The 15,505-nt window shown below is 39.3% G+C and overlaps 34 non-coding genes and 1 pseudogene across 35 annotated transcripts in view; all 35 read left to right on the top strand.

Moving 5' to 3' along the window:
* LOC146027235 (protein shisa-9B pseudogene) overlaps positions 1-15,505 on the top strand; it is a 604,201-nt pseudogene that overhangs the window by 145,458 nt on the left and 443,238 nt on the right. The window lies entirely within an intron of this gene.
* Positions 25-143, top strand: LOC146030167 (5S ribosomal RNA). Its single transcript, XR_014455669.1, has one exon. It is a non-coding gene; the product is annotated as a 5S ribosomal RNA (ribosomal RNA).
* On the top strand, positions 488-606 carry LOC146030516 (5S ribosomal RNA). The gene has a single exon (XR_014456007.1). It is a non-coding gene; the product is annotated as a 5S ribosomal RNA (ribosomal RNA).
* On the top strand, positions 950-1,068 carry LOC146030361 (5S ribosomal RNA). The gene has a single exon (XR_014455859.1). It is a non-coding gene; the product is annotated as a 5S ribosomal RNA (ribosomal RNA).
* Positions 1,414-1,532, top strand: LOC146031126 (5S ribosomal RNA). The gene has a single exon (XR_014456600.1). It is a non-coding gene; the product is annotated as a 5S ribosomal RNA (ribosomal RNA).
* Positions 1,878-1,996, top strand: LOC146030166 (5S ribosomal RNA). Its single transcript, XR_014455667.1, has one exon. It is a non-coding gene; the product is annotated as a 5S ribosomal RNA (ribosomal RNA).
* LOC146032481 (5S ribosomal RNA) lies at positions 2,342-2,460 on the top strand. Its single transcript, XR_014457913.1, has one exon. It is a non-coding gene; the product is annotated as a 5S ribosomal RNA (ribosomal RNA).
* LOC146031836 (5S ribosomal RNA) lies at positions 2,806-2,924 on the top strand. Its single transcript, XR_014457288.1, has one exon. It is a non-coding gene; the product is annotated as a 5S ribosomal RNA (ribosomal RNA).
* On the top strand, positions 3,269-3,387 carry LOC146034307 (5S ribosomal RNA). The gene has a single exon (XR_014459714.1). It is a non-coding gene; the product is annotated as a 5S ribosomal RNA (ribosomal RNA).
* LOC146031540 (5S ribosomal RNA) lies at positions 3,733-3,851 on the top strand. The gene has a single exon (XR_014457004.1). It is a non-coding gene; the product is annotated as a 5S ribosomal RNA (ribosomal RNA).
* On the top strand, positions 4,198-4,316 carry LOC146033297 (5S ribosomal RNA). The gene has a single exon (XR_014458706.1). It is a non-coding gene; the product is annotated as a 5S ribosomal RNA (ribosomal RNA).
* LOC146031466 (5S ribosomal RNA) lies at positions 4,661-4,779 on the top strand. Its single transcript, XR_014456933.1, has one exon. It is a non-coding gene; the product is annotated as a 5S ribosomal RNA (ribosomal RNA).
* LOC146031976 (5S ribosomal RNA) lies at positions 5,125-5,243 on the top strand. The gene has a single exon (XR_014457426.1). It is a non-coding gene; the product is annotated as a 5S ribosomal RNA (ribosomal RNA).
* LOC146031958 (5S ribosomal RNA) lies at positions 5,588-5,706 on the top strand. Its single transcript, XR_014457409.1, has one exon. It is a non-coding gene; the product is annotated as a 5S ribosomal RNA (ribosomal RNA).
* LOC146034306 (5S ribosomal RNA) lies at positions 6,051-6,169 on the top strand. The gene has a single exon (XR_014459712.1). It is a non-coding gene; the product is annotated as a 5S ribosomal RNA (ribosomal RNA).
* Positions 6,515-6,633, top strand: LOC146031539 (5S ribosomal RNA). The gene has a single exon (XR_014457003.1). It is a non-coding gene; the product is annotated as a 5S ribosomal RNA (ribosomal RNA).
* LOC146033295 (5S ribosomal RNA) lies at positions 6,980-7,098 on the top strand. Its single transcript, XR_014458705.1, has one exon. It is a non-coding gene; the product is annotated as a 5S ribosomal RNA (ribosomal RNA).
* Positions 7,443-7,561, top strand: LOC146031762 (5S ribosomal RNA). Its single transcript, XR_014457219.1, has one exon. It is a non-coding gene; the product is annotated as a 5S ribosomal RNA (ribosomal RNA).
* LOC146030360 (5S ribosomal RNA) lies at positions 7,907-8,025 on the top strand. The gene has a single exon (XR_014455858.1). It is a non-coding gene; the product is annotated as a 5S ribosomal RNA (ribosomal RNA).
* On the top strand, positions 8,370-8,488 carry LOC146031957 (5S ribosomal RNA). The gene has a single exon (XR_014457408.1). It is a non-coding gene; the product is annotated as a 5S ribosomal RNA (ribosomal RNA).
* On the top strand, positions 8,833-8,951 carry LOC146030197 (5S ribosomal RNA). Its single transcript, XR_014455697.1, has one exon. It is a non-coding gene; the product is annotated as a 5S ribosomal RNA (ribosomal RNA).
* LOC146031316 (5S ribosomal RNA) lies at positions 9,295-9,413 on the top strand. Its single transcript, XR_014456784.1, has one exon. It is a non-coding gene; the product is annotated as a 5S ribosomal RNA (ribosomal RNA).
* Positions 9,641-9,759, top strand: LOC146031304 (5S ribosomal RNA). Its single transcript, XR_014456772.1, has one exon. It is a non-coding gene; the product is annotated as a 5S ribosomal RNA (ribosomal RNA).
* On the top strand, positions 10,105-10,223 carry LOC146031975 (5S ribosomal RNA). Its single transcript, XR_014457425.1, has one exon. It is a non-coding gene; the product is annotated as a 5S ribosomal RNA (ribosomal RNA).
* On the top strand, positions 10,568-10,686 carry LOC146031956 (5S ribosomal RNA). The gene has a single exon (XR_014457407.1). It is a non-coding gene; the product is annotated as a 5S ribosomal RNA (ribosomal RNA).
* LOC146034305 (5S ribosomal RNA) lies at positions 11,031-11,149 on the top strand. Its single transcript, XR_014459711.1, has one exon. It is a non-coding gene; the product is annotated as a 5S ribosomal RNA (ribosomal RNA).
* Positions 11,495-11,613, top strand: LOC146031537 (5S ribosomal RNA). Its single transcript, XR_014457001.1, has one exon. It is a non-coding gene; the product is annotated as a 5S ribosomal RNA (ribosomal RNA).
* Positions 11,960-12,078, top strand: LOC146033882 (5S ribosomal RNA). The gene has a single exon (XR_014459290.1). It is a non-coding gene; the product is annotated as a 5S ribosomal RNA (ribosomal RNA).
* LOC146031455 (5S ribosomal RNA) lies at positions 12,423-12,541 on the top strand. Its single transcript, XR_014456922.1, has one exon. It is a non-coding gene; the product is annotated as a 5S ribosomal RNA (ribosomal RNA).
* Positions 12,887-13,005, top strand: LOC146030359 (5S ribosomal RNA). The gene has a single exon (XR_014455857.1). It is a non-coding gene; the product is annotated as a 5S ribosomal RNA (ribosomal RNA).
* Positions 13,350-13,468, top strand: LOC146031955 (5S ribosomal RNA). Its single transcript, XR_014457406.1, has one exon. It is a non-coding gene; the product is annotated as a 5S ribosomal RNA (ribosomal RNA).
* On the top strand, positions 13,813-13,931 carry LOC146030184 (5S ribosomal RNA). Its single transcript, XR_014455685.1, has one exon. It is a non-coding gene; the product is annotated as a 5S ribosomal RNA (ribosomal RNA).
* On the top strand, positions 14,275-14,393 carry LOC146031292 (5S ribosomal RNA). The gene has a single exon (XR_014456761.1). It is a non-coding gene; the product is annotated as a 5S ribosomal RNA (ribosomal RNA).
* LOC146031280 (5S ribosomal RNA) lies at positions 14,621-14,739 on the top strand. Its single transcript, XR_014456750.1, has one exon. It is a non-coding gene; the product is annotated as a 5S ribosomal RNA (ribosomal RNA).
* Positions 15,086-15,204, top strand: LOC146030351 (5S ribosomal RNA). Its single transcript, XR_014455850.1, has one exon. It is a non-coding gene; the product is annotated as a 5S ribosomal RNA (ribosomal RNA).

The raw sequence follows: 15,505 nt of genomic DNA, 5'->3' as shown, positions 1-15,505 counted from the left end.
AGGGCAAAAAAGTGCCTGTATCTCACCTACAGCCATACCACATTGGATACGCCCAATCTCGTCTGATCTTGGAAGCTAAGCAGTGTTGGGCCTGGTTAGTACTTGGGTGGGAGACCACATGGGAACACCAGGTGCTGTAGGTTTTTTCCCATTACTGGCAAATTGTTTTTATTCTCTAGCTATTTAAATTGAAAACTTTATCTTTTTATTGCCAATACAGACATTTGGTAGAGGTCAAACAGACACAATAGCCATCACCTAAAGACTTACCACACTGTTTAGGCCCAATTCCAACTGCTTTTGGCAGCTAAACAGTGTTAAGCCTTTTAGTAGATTAATTTGAGACCACCTGCTAATATTATGTCCTGTAGGTCTTTTTACATTACCCACACATGATTTTTTTCAGTAAGCCAATACAGTTAGGAAACTTTTTTATTAGCTTACCTGGTTATAGAAGTAGAAGAGGGCAAAAAAGTGCCTGTATCTCACCTACAGCCATACCACATTGGATACGCCCAATCTCGTCTGATCTTGGAAGCTAAGCAGTGTTGGGCCTGGTTAGTACTTGGTTGGGAGACCACATGGGAACACCAGGTGCTGTAGGTTTTTTCCCATTACTGGCAAATTGTTTTTATTCTCTAGCTATTTAAATTGGAAACTTTTTTTTTATTGCCAGTACAGACATTTGGGAGAAGTCAAACAGACACAATAGCCATCACCTAAAAACTTACCACACTGTTTAGGCCCAATTCCAACTGCTTTTGGCAGCTAAACAGTGTTGAGCCTCTTTAGTAGTTTAATTTGAGACCACCTGCTAATATTATGTCCTGTAGGTCTTTTTACATTACCAACACATGATTTTTTTCAGTAAGCCAATACAGTTAGGAAACTTTTTTATTAACTTACCTTGTTAAAGAAGTAGAAGAGGGCAAAAAAGTGCCTGCATCTCACCTACAGCCATACCACATTGGATATGCCCAATCCCGTCTGATCTTGGAAGCTAAGCAGTGTTGGGCCTGGTTAGTACTTGGGTGGGAGACCACATGGGAACACCAGGTGCTGTAGGTTTTTTACCATTACTGGCAAATTGTTTTTATTCTCTAGCTATTTAAATTGAAAACTTTATCTTTTTATTGCCAATACAGACATTTGGGAGAGGTCAAACAGACACAATAGCCATCACCTAAAGACTTACCACACTGTTTCGGCCCAATTCCAACTGCTTTTGGCAGCTAAACAGTGTTGAGCCTCTTTAGTAGTTAAAATTGAGACCAACTGCTAATATCATGACCTGTAGGTCTTTTTACATTACCAACACATGATTTTTTTCAGTAAGCCAAAACAGTTAGGAAACTTTTTTATTAACTTACCTTGTTATAGAAGTAGAAGAGGGCAAAAAAGTGCCTGCATCTCACCTACAGCCATACCACATTGGATATGCTCAATCCCGTCTGATCTTGGAAGCTAAGCAGTGTTGGGCCTGGTTAGTACTTGGGTGGGAGACCACATGGGAACACCAGGTGCTGTAGGTTTTTTACCATTACTGGCAAATTGTTTTTATTCTCTAGCTATTTAAATTGAAAACTTTATCTTTTTATTGCCAATACAGACATTTGGGAGAGGTCAAACAGACACAATAGCCATCACCTAAAGACTTACCACACTGTTTCGGCCCAATTCCAACTGCTTTTGGCAGCTAAACAGTGTTGAGCCTCTTTAGTAGTTTAATTTGAGACCACCTGCTAATATTATGTCCTGTAGGTCTTTTTACATTACCAACACATGATTTTTTTCAGTAAGCCAATACAGTTAGGAAACTTTTTTATTAGCTTACCTGGTTATAGAAGTAGAAGAGGGCAAAAAAGTGCCTGTATCTCACCTACAGCCATACCACATTGGATACGCCCAATCTCGTCTGATCTTGGAAGCTAAGCAGTGTTGGGCCTGGTTAGTACTTGGGTGGGAGACCACATGGGAACACCAGGTGCTGTAGGTTTTTTTCCCATTACTGGCAAATTGTTTTTATTCTCTTGCTATTTTAATTGGAAATGTTTTATTTTTATTGCCAATACAGACATTTGGAAGAGGTCAAACAGACACAATAGCCATCACCTAAAGACTTACCACACTGTTTCGGCCCAATTCCAACTGCTTTTGGCAGCTAAACAGTGTTGAGCCTTTTAGTAGATTAATTTGAGACCACCTGCTACTATTATGTCCTGTAGGTCTTTTTACATTACCAACACATGATTTTTTTCAGTAAGCCAATACAGTTAGGAAACTTTTTTATTAGCTTACCTGGTTATAGAAGTAGAAGAGGGCAAAAAAGTGCCTGTATCTCACCTACAGCCATACCACATTGGATATGCCCAATCCCGTCTGATCTTGGAAGCTAAGCAGTGTTGGGCCTGGTTAGTACTTGGGTGGGAGACCACATGGGAACACCAGATGCTGTAGGTTTTTTACCATTACTGGCAAATTGTTTTTATTCTCTAGCTATTTAAATTGAAAACTTTATCTTTTTATTGCCAATACAGACATTTGGGAGAGGTCAAACAGACACAATAGCCATCACCTAAAGACTTACCACACTGTTTCGGCCCAATTCCAACTGCTTTTGGCAGCTAAACAGTGTTGAGCCTCTTTAGTAGTTTAATTTGAGACCACCTGCTAATATTATGTCCTGTAGGTCTTTTTACATTACCAACACATGATTTTTTTCAGTAAGCCAATACAGTTAGGAAACTTTTTTATTAGCTTACCTGGTTATAGAAGTAGAAGAGGGCAAAAAAGTGCCTGTATCTCACCTACAGCCATACCACATTGGATACGCCCAATCTCGTCTGATCTTGGAAGCTAAGCAGTGTTGGGCCAGGTTAGTACTTGGGTGGGAGACCACATGGGAACACCAGGTGCTGTAGGTTTTTTCCCATTACTGGCAAATTGTTTTTATTCTCTTGCTATTTTAATTGGAAACGTTTTATTTTTATTGCCAATACAGACATTTGGGAGAGGTCAAACAGACACAATAGCCATCACCTAAAGACTTACCACACTGTTTCGGCCCAATTCCAACTGCTTTTGGCAGCTAAACAGTGTTGAGCCTTTTAGTAGATTAATTTGAGACCACCTGCTAATATTATGTCCTGTAGGTCTTTTTACATTACCAACACATGATTTTTTTCAGTAAGCCAATACAGTTAGGAAACTTTTTTATTAGCTTACCTGGTTATAGAAGTAGAAGAGGGCAAAAAAGTGCCTGTATCTCACCTACAGCCATACCACATTGGATATGCCCAATCCTGTCTGATCTTGGAAGCTAAGCAGTGTTGGGCCTGGTTAGTACTTGGGTGGGAGACCACATGGGAACACCAGATGCTGTAGGTTTTTTACCATTACTGGCAAATTGTTTTTATTCTCTAGCTATTTAAATTGAAAACTTTATCTTTTTATTGCCAATACAGACATTTGGGAGAGGTCAAACAGACACAATAGCCATCACCTAAAAACTTACCACACTGTTTAGGCCCAATTCCAACTGCTTTTGGCAGCTAAACAGTGTTGAGCCTCTTTAGTAGTTTAATTTGAGACCACCTGCTAATATTATGTCCTATAGGTCTTTTTACATTACCAACACATGATTTTTTTCAGTAAGCCAATACAGTTAGGAAACTTTTTTATTAACTTACCTTGTTATAGAAGTAGAAGAGGGCAAAAAAGTGCCTGCATCTCAACTACAGCCATACCACATTGGATATGCCCAATCCCGTCTGATCTTGGAAGCTAAGCAGTGTTGGGCCTGGTTAGTACTTGGGTGGGAGACCACATGGGAACACCAGGTGCTGTAGGTTTTTTCCCTATTACTGGCAAATTGTTTTTATTCTCTTGCTATTTTAATTGGAAACTTTTTATTTTTATTGCCAATACAGACATTTGGGAGAGGTCAAACAGACACAATAGCCATCACCTAAAAACTTACCACACTGTTTAGGCCCAATTCCAACTGCTTTTGGCAGCTAAACAGTGTTGAGCCTCTTTAGTAGTTTAATTTGAGACCACCTGCTAATATCATGACCTGTAGGTCTTTTTGCATTACCAACACATTATTTTTTTCAGTAAGCCAATACAGTTAGGAACCTTTTTTATTAGCTTACCTGGTTATAGAAGTAGAAGAGGGCAAAAAAGTGCCGGTATCTCATCTACAGCCATACCACATTGGATATGCCCAATCCCGTCTGATCCTGGAAGCTAAGCAGTGTTGGGCCTGGTTAGTACTTGGGTGGGAGACCACATGGGAACACCAGGTGCTGTAGGTTTTTTACCATTACTGGCAAATTGTTTTTATTCTCTAGCTATTTAAATTGAAAACGTTATCTTTTTATTGCCAATACAGACATTTGGTAGAGGTCAAACAGACACAATAGCCATCACCTAAAGACTTACCACACTGTTTAGGCCCAATTCCAACTGCTTTTGGCAGCTAAACAGTGTTGAGCCTTTTAGTAGATTAATTTGAGACCACCTGCTAATATTATGTCCTGTAGGTCTTTTTACATTACCCACACATGATTTTTTTCAGTAAGCCAATACAGTTAGGAAACTTTTTTATTAGCTTACCTGGTTATAGAAGTAGAAGAGGGCAAAAAAGTGCCTGTATCTCACCTACAGCCATACCACATTGGATACGCCCAATCTCGTCTGATCTTGGAAGCTAAGCAGTGTTGGGCCTGGTTAGTACTTGGGTGGGTGACCACATGGGAACACCAGGTGCTGTAGGTTTTTTACCAGTACTGGCAAATTGTTTTTATTCTCTAGCTATTTAAATTGGAAACGTTTTATTTTTATTGCCAATACAGACATTTGGGAGAGGTCAAACAGACACAATAGCCATCACCTAAAAACTTACCACACTGTTTAGGCCCAATTCCAACTGCTTTTGGCAGCTAAACAGTGTTGAGCCTCTTTAGTAGTTTAATTTGAGACCACCTGCTAATATTATGTCCTATAGGTCTTTTTACATTACCAACACATGATTTTTTTCAGTAAGCCAATACAGTTAGGAAACTTTTTTATTAACTTACCTTGTTATAGAAGTAGAAGAGGGCAAAAAAGTGCCTGCATCTCACCTACAGCCATACCACATTGGATATGCCCAATCCCGTCTGATCTTGGAAGCTAAGCAGTGTTGGGCCTGGTTAGTACTTGGGTGGCAGACCACATGGGAACACCAGGTGCTGTAGGTTTTTTACCATTACTGGCAAATTGTTTTTATTCTCTAGCTATTTAAATTGAAAACTTTATCTTTTTATTGCCAATACAGACATTTGGGAGAGGTCAAACAGACACAATAGCCATCACCTAAAGACTTACCACACTGTTTCGGCCCAATTCCAACTGCTTTTGGCAGCTAAACAGTGTTGAGCCTTTTAGTAGATTAATTTGAGACCACCTGCTAATATTATGTCCTGTAGATCTTTTTACATTACCAACACATGATTTTTTTCAGTAAGCCAATACAGTTAGGAAACTTTTTTATTAGCTTACCTGGTTATAGAAGTAGAAGAGGGCAAAAAAGTGCCTGTATCTCACCTACAGCCATACCACGTTGGATACGCCCAATCTCATCTGTTCTTGGAAGCTAAGCAGTGTTGGGCCTGGTTAGTACTTGGGTGGGAGACCACATGGGAACACCAGGTGCTGTAGGTTTTTTCCCATTACTGGCAAATTGTTTTTATTCTCTTGCTATTTTAATTGGAAACGTTTTATTTTTATTGCCAATACAGACATTTGGGAGAGGTCAAACAGACACAATAGCCATCACCTAAAGACTTACCACACTGTTTCGGCCCAATTCCAACTGCTTTTGGCAGCTAAACAGTGTTGAGCCTTTTAGTAGATTAATTTGAGACCACCTGCTAATATTATGTCCTGTAGGTCTTTTTACATTACCAACACATGATTTTTTTCAGTAAGCCAATACAGTTAGGAAACTTTTTTATTAGCTTACCTGGTTATAGAAGTAGAAGAGGGCAAAAAAGTGCCTGTATCTCACCTACAGCCATACCACATTGGATATGCCCAATCCTGTCTGATCTTGGAAGCTAAGCAGTGTTGGGCCTGGTTAGTACTTGGGTGGGAGACCACATGGGAACACCAGATGCTGTAGGTTTTTTACCATTACTGGCAAATTGTTTTTATTCTCTAGCTATTTAAATTGAAAACTTTATCTTTTTATTGCCAATACAGACATTTGGGAGAGGTCAAACAGACACAATAGCCATCACCTAAAAACTTACCACACTGTTTAGGCCCAATTCCAACTGCTTTTGGCAGCTAAACAGTGTTGAGCCTCTTTAGTAGTTTAATTTGAGACCACCTGCTAATATTATGTCCTATAGGTCTTTTTACATTACCAACACATGATTTTTTTCAGTAAGCCAATACAGTTAGGAAACTTTTTTATTAACTTACCTTGTTATAGAAGTAGAAGAGGGCAAAAAAGTGCCTGCATCTCAACTACAGCCATACCACATTGGATATGCCCAATCCCGTCTGATCTTGGAAGCTAAGCAGTGTTGGGCCTGGTTAGTACTTGGGTGGGAGACCACATGGGAACACCAGGTGCTGTAGGTTTTTTCCCTATTACTGGCAAATTGTTTTTATTCTCTTGCTATTTTAATTGGAAACTTTTTATTTTTATTGCCAATACAGACATTTGGGAGAGGTCAAACAGACACAATAGCCATCACCTAAAAACTTACCACACTGTTTAGGCCCAATTCCAACTGCTTTTGGCAGCTAAACAGTGTTGAGCCTCTTTAGTAGTTTAATTTGAGACCACCTGCTAATATCATGACCTGTAGGTCTTTTTGCATTACCAACACATTATTTTTTTCAGTAAGCCAATACAGTTAGGAACCTTTTTTATTAGCTTACCTGGTTATAGAAGTAGAAGAGGGCAAAAAAGTGCCGGTATCTCATCTACAGCCATACCACATTGGATATGCCCAATCCCGTCTGATCCTGGAAGCTAAGCAGTGTTGGGCCTGGTTAGTACTTGGGTGGGAGACCACATGGGAACACCAGGTGCTGTAGGTTTTTTACCATTACTGGCAAATTGTTTTTATTCTCTAGCTATTTAAATTGAAAACTTTATCTTTTTATTGCCAATACAGACATTTGGTAGAGGTCAAACAGACACAATAGCCATCACCTAAAGACTTACCACACTGTTTAGGCCCAATTCCAACTGCTTTTGGCAGCTAAACAGTGTTGAGCCTTTTAGTAGATTAATTTGAGACCACCTGCTAATATTATGTCCTGTAGGTCTTTTTACATTACCCACACATGATTTTTTTCAGTAAGCCAATACAGTTAGGAAACTTTTTTATTAGCTTACCTGGTTATAGAAGTAGAAGAGGGCAAAAAAGTGCCTGTATCTCACCTACAGCCATACCACATTGGATACGCCCAATCTCGTCTGATCTTGGAAGCTAAGCAGTTTTGGGCCTGGTTAGTACTTGGGTGGGTGACCACATGGGAACACCAGGTGCTGTAGGTTTTTTACCAGTACTGGCAAATTGTTTTTATTCTCTAGCTATTTAAATTGGAAACGTTTTATTTTTATTGCCAATACAGACATTTGGGAGAGGTCAAACAGACACAATAGCCATCACCTAAAAACTTACCACACTGTTTAGGCCCAATTCCAACTGCTTTTGGCAGCTAAACAGTGTTGAGCCTCTTTAGTAGTTTAATTTGAGACCACCTGCTAATATTATGTCCTATAGGTCTTTTTACATTACCAACACATGATTTTTTTCAGTAAGCCAATACAGTTAGGAAACTTTTTTATTAACTTACCTTGTTATAGAAGTAGAAGAGGGCAAAAAAGTGCCTGCATCTCACCTACAGCCATACCACATTGGATATGCCCAATCCCGTCTGATCTTGGAAGCTAAGCAGTGTTGGGCCTGGTTAGTACTTGGGTGGGAGACCACATGGGAACACCAGGTGCTGTAGGTTTTTTACCATTACTGGCAAATTGTTTTTATTCTCTAGCTATTTAAATTGAAAACTTTATCTTTTTATTGCCAATACAGACATTTGGGAGAGGTCAAACAGACACAATAGCCATCACCTAAAGACTTACCACACTGTTTCGGCCCAATTCCAACTGCTTTTGGCAGCTAAACAGTGTTGAGCCTTTTAGTAGATTAATTTGAGACCACCTGCTAATATTATGTCCTGTAGATCTTTTTACATTACCAACACATGATTTTTTTCAGTAAGCCAATACAGTTAGGAAACTTTTTTATTAGCTTACCTGGTTATAGAAGTAGAAGAGGGCAAAAAAGTGCCTGTATCTCACCTACAGCCATACCACGTTGGATACGCCCAATCTCATCTGTTCTTGGAAGCTAAGCAGTGTTGGGCCTGGTTAGTACTTGGGTGGGAGACCACATGGGAACACCAGGTGCTGTAGGTTTTTTCCCATTACTGGCAAATTTTTTTTATTCTCTTGCTATTTTAATTGGAAACTTTTTATTTTTATTGCCAATACAGTTATTTGGGAGAGGTCAAACAGACACAATAGCCATCACCTAAAAACTTACCACACTGTTTAGGCCCAATTCCAACTGCTTTTGGCAGCTAAACAGTGTTGAGCCTCTTTAGTAGTTTAATTTGAGACCACCTGCTAATATTATGTCCTGTAGGTCTTTTAACATTACCAACACATGATTTTTTTAGTAAGCCAATACAGTTAGGAAACTTTTTTATTAACTTACCTTGTTAAAGAAGTAGAAGAATGCAAAAAAGTGCCTGCATCTTACCTACAGCCATACCACATTGGATACGCCCAATCCCGTCTGATCTTGGAAGCTAAGCAGTGTTGGGCCTGGTTAGTACTTGGGTGGGAGACCACATGGGAACACCAGGTGCTGTAGGTTTTTTACCATTACTGGCAAATTGTTTTTATTCTCTAGCTATTTAAATTGGAAACTTTATCTTTTTATTGCCAATACAGACTTTTGGTAGAGGTCAAACAGACACAATAGCCATCACCTAAAGACTTACCACACTGTTTAGGCCCAATTCCAACTGCTTTTGGCAGCTAAACAGTGTTGAGCCTTTTAGTAGATTAATTTGAGACCACCTGCTAATATTATGTCCTGTAGGTCTTTTTACATTACCCACACATGATTTTTTCAGTAAGCCAATACAGTTAGGAAACTTTTTTATTAGCTTACCTGGTTATAGAAGTAGAAGAGGGCAAAAAAGTGCCTGTATCTCACCTACAGCCATACCACATTGGATACGCCCAATCTCATCTGATCTTGGAAGCTAAGCAGTGTTGGGCCTGGTTAGTACTTGGGTGGGAGACCACATGGGAACACCAGGTGCTGTAGGTTTTTTCCCATTACTGGCAAATTGTTTTTATTCTCTTGCTATTGGCAGCTAAACAGTGTTGAGCCTCTTTAGAAGTTTAATTTGAGACCACCTGCTAATATCATGACCTGTAGGTCTTTTTACATTACCAACACATGATTTTTTTCAGTAAGCCAATACAGTTAGGAACCTTTTTTATTAGCTTACCTGGTTATAGAAGTAGAAGAGGGCAAAAAAGTGCTGTTATCTCACCTACAGCCATACCACATTGGATACGCCCAATCTCATCTGATCTTGGAAGCTAAGCAGTGTTGGGCCTGGTTAGTACTTGGGTGGGAGACCACATGGGAACACCAGGTGCTGTAGGTTTTTTACCAGTACTGGCAAATTGTTTTTATTCTCTAGCTATTTAAATTGGAAACGTTTTATTTTTATTGCCAATACAGACATTTGGGAGAGGTCAAACAGACACAATAGCCATCACCTAAAAACTTACCACACTGTTTAGGCCCAATTCCAACTGCTTTTGGCAGCTAAACAGTGTTGAGCCTCTTTAGTAGTTTAATTTGAGACCACCTGCTAATATTATGTCCTATAGGTCTTTTTACATTACCAACACATGATTTTTTTCAGTAAGCCAATACAGTTAGGAAACTTTTTTATTAACTTACCTTGTTATAGAAGTAGAAGAGGGCAAAAAAGTGCCTGCATCTCACCTACAGCCATACCACATTGGATATGCCCAATCCCGTCTGATCTTGGAAGCTAAGCAGTGTTGGGCCTGGTTAGTACTTGGGTGGCAGACCACATGGGAACACCAGGTGCTGTAGGTTTTTTACCATTACTGGCAAATTGTTTTTATTCTCTAGCTATTTAAATTGAAAACTTTATCTTTTTATTGCCAATACAGACATTTGGGAGAGGTCAAACAGACACAATAGCCATCACCTAAAGACTTACCACACTGTTTCGGCCCAATTCCAACTGCTTTTGGCAGCTAAACAGTGTTGAGCCTTTTAGTAGATTAATTTGAGACCACCTGCTAATATTATGTCCTGTAGATCTTTTTACATTACCAACACATGATTTTTTTCAGTAAGCCAATACAGTTAGGAACCTTTTTTATTAGCTTACCTGGTTATAGAAGTAGAAGAGGGCAAAAAAGTGCTGTTATCTCACCTACAGCCATACCACGTTGGATACGCCCAATCTCATCTGTTCTTGGAAGCTAAGCAGTGTTGGGCCTGGTTAGTACTTGGGTGGGAGACCACATGGGAACACCAGGTGCTGTAGGTTTTTTCCCATTACTGGCAAATTGTTTTTATTCTCTTGCTATTTTAATTGGAAACGTTTTATTTTTATTGCCAATACAGACATTTGGGAGAGGTCAAACAGACACAATAGCCATCACCTAAAGACTTACCACACTGTTTCGGCCCAATTCCAACTGCTTTTGGCAGCTAAACAGTGTTGAGCCTTTTAGTAGATTAATTTGAGACCACCTGCTAATATTATGTCCTGTAGGTCTTTTTACATTACCAACACATGATTTTTTTCAGTAAGCCAATACAGTTAGGAAACTTTTTTATTAGCTTACCTGGTTATAGAAGTAGAAGAGGGCAAAAAAGTGCCTGTATCTCACCTACAGCCATACCACATTGGATATGCCCAATCCTGTCTGATCTTGGAAGCTAAGCAGTGTTGGGCCTGGTTAGTACTTGGGTGGGAGACCACATGGGAACACCAGATGCTGTAGGTTTTTTACCATTACTGGCAAATTGTTTTTATTCTCTAGCTATTTAAATTGAAAACTTTATCTTTTTATTGCCAATACAGACATTTGGGAGAGGTCAAACAGACACAATAGCCATCACCTAAAAACTTACCACACTGTTTAGGCCCAATTCCAACTGCTTTTGGCAGCTAAACAGTGTTGAGCCTCTTTAGTAGTTTAATTTGAGACCACCTGCTAATATTATGTCCTATAGGTCTTTTTACATTACCAACACATGATTTTTTTCAGTAAGCCAATACAGTTAGGAAACTTTTTTATTAACTTACCTTGTTATAGAAGTAGAAGAGGGCAAAAAAGTGCCTGCATCTCAACTACAGCCATACCACATTGGATATGCCCAATCCCGTCTGATCTTGGAAGCTAAGCAGTGTTGGGCCTGGTTAGTACTTGGGTGGGAGACCACATGGGAACACCAGGTGCTGTAGGTTTTTTCCCTATTACTGGCAAATTGTTTTTATTCTCTTGCTATTTTAATTGGAAACTTTTTATTTTTATTGCCAATACAGACATTTGGGAGAGGTCAAACAGACACAATAGCCATCACCTAAAAACTTACCACACTGTTTAGGCCCAATTCCAACTGCTTTTGGCAGCTAAACAGTGTTGAGCCTCTTTAGTAGTTTAATTTGAGACCACCTGCTAATATCATGACCTGTAGGTCTTTTTGCATTACCAACACATTATTTTTTTCAGTAAGCCAATACAGTTAGGAACCTTTTTTATTAGCTTACCTGGTTATAGAAGTAGAAGAGGGCAAAAAAGTGCCGGTATCTCATCTACAGCCATACCACATTGGTTATGCCCAATCCCGTCTGATCCTGGAAGCTAAGCAGTGTTGGGCCTGGTTAGTACTTGGGTGGGAGACCACATGGGAACACCAGGTGCTGTAGGTTTTTTACCATTACTGGCAAATTGTTTTTATTCTCTAGCTATTTAAATTGAAAACTTTATCTTTTTATTGCCAATACAGACATTTGGTAGAGGTCAAACAGACACAATAGCCATCACCTAAAGACTTACCACACTGTTTAGGCCCAATTCCAACTGCTTTTGGCAGCTAAACAGTGTTGAGCCTTTTAGTAGATTAATTTGAGACCACCTGCTAATATTATGTCCTGTAGGTCTTTTTACATTACCCACACATGATTTTTTTCAGTAAGCCAATACAGTTAGGAAACTTTTTTATTAGCTTACCTGGTTATAGAAGTAGAAGAGGGCAAAAAAGTGCCTGTATCTCACCTACAGCCATACCACATTGGATACGCCCAATCTCGTCTGATCTTGGAAGCTAAGCAGTGTTGGGCCTGGTTAGTACTTGGGTGGGTGACCACATGGGAACACCAGGTGCTGTAGGTTTTTTACCAGTACTGGCAAATTGTTTTTATTCTCTAGCTATTTAAATTGGAAACGTTTTATTTTTATTGCCAATACAGACATTTGGGAGAGGTCAAACAGACACAATAGCCATCACCTAAAAACTTACCACACTGTTTAGGCCCAATTCCAACTGCTTTTGGCAGCTAAACAGTGTTGAGCCTCTTTAGTAGTTTAATTTGAGACCACCTGCTAATATTATGTCCTATAGGTCTTTTTACATTACCAACACATGATTTTTTTCAGTAAGCCAATACAGTTAGGAAACTTTTTTATTAACTTACCTTGTTATAGAAGTAGAAGAGGGCAAAAAAGTGCCTGCATCTCACCTACAGCCATACCACATTGGATATGCCCAATCCCGTCTGATCTTGGAAGCTAAGCAGTGTTGGGCCTGGTTAGTACTTGGGTGGGAGACCACATGGGAACACCAGGTGCTGTAGGTTTTTTACCATTACTGGCAAATTGTTTTTATTCTCTAGCTATTTAAATTGAAAACTTTATCTTTTTATTGCCAATACAGACATTTGGGAGAGGTCAAACAGACACAATAGCCATCACCTAAAGACTTACCACACTGTTTCGGCCCAATTCCAACTGCTTTTGGCAGCTAAACAGTGTTGAGCCTTTTAGTAGATTAATTTGAGACCACCTGCTAATATTATGTCCTGTAGATCTTTTTACATTACCAACACATGATTTTTTTCAGTAAGCCAATACAGTTAGGAAACTTTTTTATTAGCTTACCTGGTTATAGAAGTAGAAGAGGGCAAAAAAGTGCCTGTATCTCACCTACAGCCATACCACGTTGGATACGCCCAATCTCATCTGTTCTTGGAAGCTAAGCAGTGTTGGGCCTGGTTAGTACTTGGGTGGGAGACCACATGGGAACACCAGGTGCTGTAGGTTTTTTCCCATTACTGGCAAATTTTTTTTATTCTCTTGCTATTTTAATTGGAAACTTTTTATTTTTATTGCCAATACAGTTATTTGGGAGAGGTCAAACAGACACAATAGCCATCACCTAAAAACTTACCACACTGTTTAGGCCCAATTCCAACTGCTTTTGGCAGCTAAACAGTGTTGAGCCTCTTTAGTAGTTTAATTTGAGACCACCTGCTAATATTATGTCCTGTAGGTCTTTTAACATTACCAACACATGATTTTTTTAGTAAGCCAATACAGTTAGGAAACTTTTTTATTAACTTACCTTGTTAAAGAAGTAGAAGAATGCAAAAAAGTGCCTGCATCTTACCTACAGCCATACCACATTGGATACGCCCAATCCCGTCTGATCTTGGAAGCTAAGCAGTGTTGGGCCTGGTTAGTACTTGGGTGGGAGACCACATGGGAACACCAGGTGCTGTAGGTTTTTTACCATTACTGGCAAATTGTTTTTATTCTCTAGCTATTTAAATTGGAAACTTTATCTTTTTATTGCCAATACAGACTTTTGGTAGAGGTCAAACAGACACAATAGCCATCACCTAAAGACTTACCACACTGTTTAGGCCCAATTCCAACTGCTTTTGGCAGCTAAACAGTGTTGAGCCTTTTAGTAGATTAATTTGAGACCACCTGCTAATATTATGTCCTGTAGGTCTTTTTACATTACCCACACATGATTTTTTCAGTAAGCCAATACAGTTAGGAAACTTTTTTATTAGCTTACCTGGTTATAGAAGTAGAAGAGGGCAAAAAAGTGCCTGTATCTCACCTACAGCCATACCACATTGGATACGCCCAATCTCATCTGATCTTGGAAGCTAAGCAGTGTTGGGCCTGGTTAGTACTTGGGTGGGAGACCACATGGGAACACCAGGTGCTGTAGGTTTTTTCCCATTACTGGCAAATTGTTTTTATTCTCTTGCTATTGGCAGCTAAACAGTGTTGAGCCTCTTTAGAAGTTTAATTTGAGACCACCTGCTAATATCATGACCTGTAGGTCTTTTTACATTACCAACACATGATTTTTTTCAGTAAGCCAATACAGTTAGGAACCTTTTTTATTAGCTTACCTGGTTATAGAAGTAGAAGAGGGCAAAAAAGTGCTGTTATCTCACCTACAGCCATACCACATTGGATACGCCCAATCTCATCTGATCTTGGAAGCTAAGCAGTGTTGGGCCTGGTTAGTACTTGGGTGGGAGACCACATGGGAACACCAGGTGCTGTAGGTTTTTTCCCCATTACTGGCAAATTGTTTTTATTCTCTTGCTATTTTAATTGGAAACTTTTTATTTTTATTGCCAATACAGACATTTGGGAGAGGTCAAACAGACACAATAGCCATCACCTAAAAACTTACCACACTGTTTAGGCCCAATTCCAACTGCTTTTGGCAGCTAAACAGTGTTGAGCCTCTTTAGTAGTTTAATTTGAGACCACCTGCTAATATTATGTCCTGTAGGTCTTTTTACATTACCAACACATGATTTTTTTCAGTAAGCCAATACATTTAGGAAACTTTTATATTAGCTTACCTGGTTATAGAAGTAGAAGAGGGCAAAAAAGTGCCTGTATCTCACCTACAGCCATACCACATTGGATACACCCAATCTCGTCTGATCTTGGAAGCTAAGCAGTGTTGGGCCTGGTTAGTACTTGGGTGGGAGACCACATGGGAACACCAGGTGCTGTAGGTTTTTTACCATTACTGGCAAATTGTTTTTATTCTCTAGCTATTTAAATTGTAAACGTTTTATTTTTATTGCCAATACAGACATTTGGGAGAGGTCAAACAGACACAATAGCCATCACCTAAAGACTTACCACACTGTTTCGGCCCAATTCTACCTGCTTTTGGCAGCTAAACAGTGTTGAGCCTTTTAGTAGATTAATTTGAGACCACCTGCTAATATTATGTCCTGTAGGTCTTTTTACATTACCAACACATGATTTTTTTCAGTAAGCCAATACAGTTAGGAAACTTTTTTATTAGCTTAC

This window comes from Crinia signifera, chromosome 8 (genome assembly GCF_055691185.1).
Source record: "Crinia signifera chromosome 8, ASM5569118v1, whole genome shotgun sequence".
NCBI lineage: Eukaryota > Metazoa > Chordata > Amphibia > Anura > Myobatrachidae > Crinia > Crinia signifera.
This window is presented reverse-complemented; position numbering and strand designations above follow the sequence as displayed.